General features: G+C 43.0%; 1 long non-coding RNA gene across 1 annotated transcript in view; it reads right to left on the reverse strand.

Annotated features, from left to right (window-relative positions):
• Window positions 1-2,824, reverse strand: part of LOC125465523 (uncharacterized) — an 80,812-nt gene extending 77,988 nt beyond the window's left edge. The window contains exons 1-2 of the long non-coding RNA XR_009442784.1: window positions 2,621-2,824; window positions 2,421-2,473 (exon numbers count right to left, since the gene is read on the reverse strand). This is a non-coding gene — a long non-coding RNA (uncharacterized LOC125465523). The remainder of the gene's footprint in view (window positions 1-2,420; window positions 2,474-2,620) is intronic.
• Between the last annotated feature and the right edge of the window lie 3,329 nt (window positions 2,825-6,153).

Consider the following 6,153-nt stretch of genomic DNA (forward strand, 5'->3'; position numbering starts at 1 on the left):
ATCTTGGAAAGAAGAATGAAAGAAAAGCATTATTTAAATAGAGAAAATATACAGAAAACTGCTCATACATGAAAGGCAGAAAGCCAATGGAACATTGGCCCTTATTTCAAGGGGGTTGAAGTATAAGAGTAGAGAAGTCTTACTACAACTGTACAAGTTGCTGGTGAGAGCACATCTGGAGTATTGAGCAGTTTTGGTCCCCTTATTTAAGAAAATACATTATTATTGGAGACAGTTCAGAGAAGCTTCGCTTGGGTGATCCCTGATATGGTGGGATGGTCTTATGAACAAAAGTTAAAAAGGTGGAGTTTAGAAGAATGACAAGTCCAGCTGCAAATGCTCTTTCTTAGCTTAAGCTTTTAAATGAGCAGAGAGAGTTCTTAAAGGTGAAGGTCAAATTTCTCTCTCCCTTTCCTGAACGGCATGTTGCTGATCTCTCTCAACAGGAGGGTCTTCATCGGTTCTTCCACTTCAGGTACCCAAGTTTGGGAGTCACCACACAACTAACCATTAATTGGCTTATTTACTGCTTGGTGACTGATTCCCACAGAAGTGTGGGATTGTGGTCCTTTTTTTTGACCACAACATCAGATTCCTGAAGGCAAAGTTCAAGCCCAAGGTTAGACATGATCAGATTAAATGATGAGACAGGCTTTATGGGTCATATGGTCTTTTTTGTGCTCGTATTTCTTCTATTCATGTGTTCTTATCATAACTGCAGAGAGAGTTTTTTTGACTGTTTAAAGGCTAAATGGGGGATATTATCTACAGTTTAGAACATATGTTGCCTGTGTATTGTGTTTGGCAATGCTAGTTTTAGTTTATAATTACAGGAAAAGACTTAAACCCTGAAATCTGATCCTTCCAGGCAGTCAACTGGGATTCAAATATCTTTCAAAAGCTTGCTAGCCTGTATGGGATTTGTAATATATTTTATATTTAATTACTGCAACAACTCATCTTCCTCCTCCATTGTTTTTGCAGCAGCCTCATGACAGTTTTTCAAATTAATTCATGACAGTTGCGTGTCACTGGCTGAGCTAGCATTAATCGTTCAACCCTCATTGCCCTTGAGAAGGTGCAACAGCTGCCTTCTGAAATTGCTGCACCAATTTGATGTATGTACACCCAAATGCTGTTCTGGAGGGAGTTCCAGATTTTTGATCCAGCAACAGTGAAAGAGTGATGATATATTTCCCACTTAAGATAGTGAGTGGCTTGAAGGGAAACTTATCATGCGTCTTGAAAGATTCATATACTATAACATCCAGATCTATATCTCCACCTCAACAGTCTTCAGTACACAAAAACAAAGTTGCTGGAAAAGCTCAGCAGGCCTGGCAACATCTGTGGAGGAGAAAACAGAGTTAACATTTCGGGTTCGGTGACCCTTCACAGAACTAGTTCTGAGGAAGGATCACTGAACCCGAAATGTTAACTCTGTTTTCTCCTTTACAGATGCTGCCAGACCTGCTGAGCTTTTCCAGTTACTTTGTTTTTGTTCCTGATTTACAGCATCCGTAGTTCTTTAGGTTTTTAGTCTTCAGTATACAACTAGGTATAGATGTTATCCACTGACATAACAATACATTTATCATTGTTCACATAATGTGTTGATCAGGCATAGAGTCTTCCTTATATTTTAGAATCACCAGTAATTACCAACCTTAATCCATCTAGTATAGAAATTTTCTTGGTTTCATTCAATATTTGCTTCTATTTTACGCCAAACATGTGCTAGATTCTGATTCTTTTGTTTATGTTTGTGTAACATTCAAGAAGATCGGGATATAAAGGTAGCCAGTCACAGGCAAAACAATATGAGAGTTTATTTGGATTTAATAATGGCAACAAGGAAGGGGAAATAACAGGTTATGTCTTTACACCTTCAATCTTTGATGATTTTTTTTCTTGAGGTTTAGAAATAGCCTGTGTTTCACTGGCCTGAGATGACTCAATTATAGGTGCTGATTCTTTCCACTCACCCATCATACTCTTTTACTTTTAAGTCACCTTATGATTCCCAACTAGAGATACATTCTATCCTAAACTTTTTGACCAACAACATTCACCTCTCTGTGCCCCCTGGGATTTTCTTGGTTGAAGATATTCAGAAGATATTCAATTGATTTACTACCTTTTATGTGAAATATAATTTCTTTATAACAGATAAAAACCAAAAGAACTGCAGATGCTGTAAATCAGGAACAAAAATAAAGTTGCTGGAAAAGCTCAGCAGGTCTGAAAGCATCTATGAAAGAGAAAATAGAGTTAACGTTTCGGGTCCAGCGACCATTCCTCAGAACCCTTCACAGAATTAGTTCTGACGAAGTATCTTTGTTCTTTATAACAGACTTTTCTCTAGTTTAAGGTTAGGTCTTGCTCTATTCTCGCCAGTTGTGATAACTTTCCAGACTTACCTTCTGATACCTTCTCTTGTCTGCTTCCACAAAATCATCTTTTCAGACAACTTCTGAAAAAAAACAAAATGGTTCAGTTTCTCTCTATTTTCCTCATAGCTTTGGCACTAGAGTTAGCCTTTTAGTTCATCTCACAACTGCCTCTGTCACACGGAAGACTTACTTGCATCTTAGTAATCAGAAATAGATACAATACTCACCGTTCAAAGAAGCACTTTATTCCTTCACTTTACCTCCAATTCCTAACTACAATTGCCCCTTCAGCACCTTTCCCTTCAGTTGGTTGAAACTCGCTCTCTCTCTCTCTGTTACTCTTTTGCCGGGTTGACAAAGGAATTCTGTTTCCTTGATCATTTTCTTCCTGCAGGTGCAGGTCGTAATCCATATCTCATGCCTCCACTTTGTTCCGGCATCAGTCCGTATCCAGTGGAGAATTTCTGATTTATTGCCAGACCAAAAATCTATTCAGGATTGTGTCGCAGACTGAAGCAGTAGAGTCAGGATCAAGCTGCAGTTTGGATCAGCACTAAGAAAATCATCAATCATAGCATGGCAGCAATTCCTCAATAAATCTCTTGGGGAAGCAGATCATCTGTTGCAACCTCCCATGTGGTATAAAATGCAACCAATATAAAAATTGTATATGCATGGTTGTGACATGAATAAAATTAAGTACCTATGGGTCAGAATTTTTTTAACGGAAGTGATCTGTGTAGAAATGGTAAATAGTGGTCCACATGGTTTAATTAGACTAGAATTTGCTCTTCCTTTTTCCTTTTGTTGCATAATTAACTTCAGCGCTTTTCATTCCCTTTGGTTCCATATTAGAGGTAGGCATGGGTCAGGAAATTCTTTGGAGTTGTTTCCAGGAGATTCCTGGTCAAGGTGATAGCTTAAGCTTCAGAACATTCTGGTAAATTTTCCACTTTTACAGCCAGGTCTATAGCATCATCAGGAACCAATTTAAAGAGAGATTTAGGCCGGTAACAACTGCTATACAGCCCATTAGTTAATATAAAAGGAAACAATTAGGCCCCTGTAAAAGTTGCATTAACCTTCAAGCTGAGCATGGTGATATGCATTTCCAACATACAATGCTATGAGTCTGGTTGGCAGACAGGAAACAAACAGCAGGAATAAATGGGTCATTTTCCAAGTGGCAGCCAGTGCCTAATGGAGTACTGCAAGGATCAGTATGTGGACCAATGCTATTTCACAATATATATTAATCATTTCAATGAGTGAACTAAATGTAATATCTCCAAATTTGAAGTTAACACAAAGCTGTGAGGAAAGGTGAATTGTGAGGAGGAGGCAGAGATGCTTCAGTGTGATTTGGACAAGTTGAGTGTGTGCATAAGTGCATGGCAGATGAAGTATAATGTAGATAAATATGAGGTTATTCACATTGGTAGAAAAAACAGACAGGAATGTTATTATCTGATGGGAACAGATTGGGAAAGGGGAAGGTGCAATGAGATCAGTGTGTCCTTGTACACCAGTTATTAAAGTAAACATGCAGGTGCAGCAGACAGTGAAGGCAGCATTAAGTGTTATGTTCGTCTTCACAGCAAGAAAGTTTCACTATAGGAGGAGAGATATTTCACTGCAATTGTACAGGATCTTGGTTTGACCATACCTGGAGTATTGTGAGATAACAAGGTGTAGAGCTGGATGAACACAGCAGGCCAAGCAGCATCAGAGGAGCAGGAAAGTTGACGTTTTGGGTCTGGACACTTCTTCAGAAATGGGGTAGGGGAAAGGGGTTCTGAAATAAATGGGGGGGCAGGCAGATGGAAGATGGATACAGGAGCAAATAACTGGAGAGGAGACAGACACGTCAAAGAGACGGGGATGGCAACAGTCAAGGTGAGTGTAGATGGGGAGTTAGGGTGGAGATAAGTCAGTCCAGGGAGCACGGATGAGTCAAGGAGACAGGATGAGGCTGTTAGGTAGGATGTGGGGGTGGGGCTTGAGGTGGGAGGAGGGGATAGGTGGGAGGAAGGACAGGTTAGGGAGGCAAGGACAAGCTGTGCCAGTTTTTGGGATGCAGTCAGGGGAGGGGAGATTTTGAAGCTTGTGAAGTCCACATTGATACCATTGGGCTGCAGGGTTACCAAGCGAAATATAAGATGCTGTTCCTGTAACCTTCGGGTGGCATCATTGTGGGGCTGGAAGAGGCCCAGAATGGACATGGCATCCAAGGAGTGGGAGGTGGAGTTGAAATGGTTCGTGACTGAGAGGTGCAGTCGTTTTTCACAAACTGAGCATAGGTGTTCCACAAAGCAGTCTCCAAGCCTCCACTTGGTTTCCCCGATGTAGAGGTGGCCACATCGGGAACAGTGGATACAGTATACCACATTAGCAGATGTGCAGGTTAACATCTGCTTGATGTGGAAGGTCTTCTTGTCGTCTGGGATAGAGGTGAGGGGGAGGTGTAGGGGAGGTGTAGCACTTCCTGCCATTGCAGGGAAAAGTGCCAGGTATGGCAGGCCTGGTGGGGAGTGCGGAGCAGACAAGGGAGTCACGAAGACTGTGGTCCATCCCGAAGGCAGATAAGGATGGGGAGGGAAAAATGTCTTTGGTAGTGGGGTCAGATTGCAGATAACAGAGGTACCAGATGCGTTGGATCCAGAGGTTGGTGGGGTGGTATGTGAGGACGAGGGGGTTTCTGTTTTGGTTGTTGTTGCGGGGAGAGGGTGTGAAGGGTGAGTTGCGGGAAATGTGAGCAAAATGTCGAGGGTGTTTTCGGCCACTGTGGAGGGAAAGTTGCGATCCTTGATAAACAAGGACTTCTGGGATGTCCAGGAGTGGAATGCCTCATCTCGGCAGCAAATGCAGCGGAGGCAAAGGAATTGGGAAAAAGAGATGGCATTTTTGCAGGAAGGTGGGTGAGAAAATGTGTATTCTAGGTAGCTGTGGGAGTCAGTGGGCTTGAAATGGATATCAGTTTCTAGGTGGTTGCCAGAGATGGAAACACAGAGGTCCAGGAAGGAGAGAGAGGTATCAGAAATGGTCCAGGTGCACATAAGATTGGGGTGGAAGGTGTTAGTGAAGTGGATGAACTGCTCGAGCTTGTCATGGGAGCACGGGGTGACGCTGGTATATTCATCAATGTAAGTGAGGAAGAGGCGGGGGTTAGCGCCAGTGTAGCTGCGGAAGAGGGATTGTTCCATGTAACCTACAAAGAGGCAGGCATAGCTTGGGCCCATGTGGGTACCCATGGCCATCCCCTTTGTCTGTAGGAAGTGGGAAGAATTGAAGGAGAAGTTGTGCAGGGTGAGGACAAGTTCAGCTAAGCGGATAAAGGTGTCAGTGGAGGGGGAACTGGTCAGCCCTGTGGGACAGGAAGAAGCTGAGGACCTTTAGGCCATCTGCATGGGGTATGCAAGTGTATAGGGACTGGACGTCCATGGTGAAGATGAGGTCTTGGTGACCGAGGAATCTGAAGTTTTAGAGGTGGAGGGCTTGGGTGGTGTCACGGACATAGGCCAGGAGTTCTTGGATCAAGGGGAAGAAAATGGAGTTGAGATAAGTGGAGATAAGTTTGGTGGGCAGGAGCAGGTGGAGACAATGAGTTGACCAGGGCAGTCAGGTTTGTGGGTTTTGGGTATTGTGTCCAGTCCCTATACATTTGCATTCCCCATGCAGATGGCCTAAAGGCCCGAGCTGTCCCCCTCCACTGACAGCCTTCTCCGCTTAGCTGAATTCATCCTCACCCTTAACAACTTGA

This window comes from Stegostoma tigrinum, chromosome 2, assembly GCF_030684315.1.
Source record: "Stegostoma tigrinum isolate sSteTig4 chromosome 2, sSteTig4.hap1, whole genome shotgun sequence".
Taxonomy (NCBI): domain Eukaryota; kingdom Metazoa; phylum Chordata; class Chondrichthyes; order Orectolobiformes; family Stegostomatidae; genus Stegostoma; species Stegostoma tigrinum.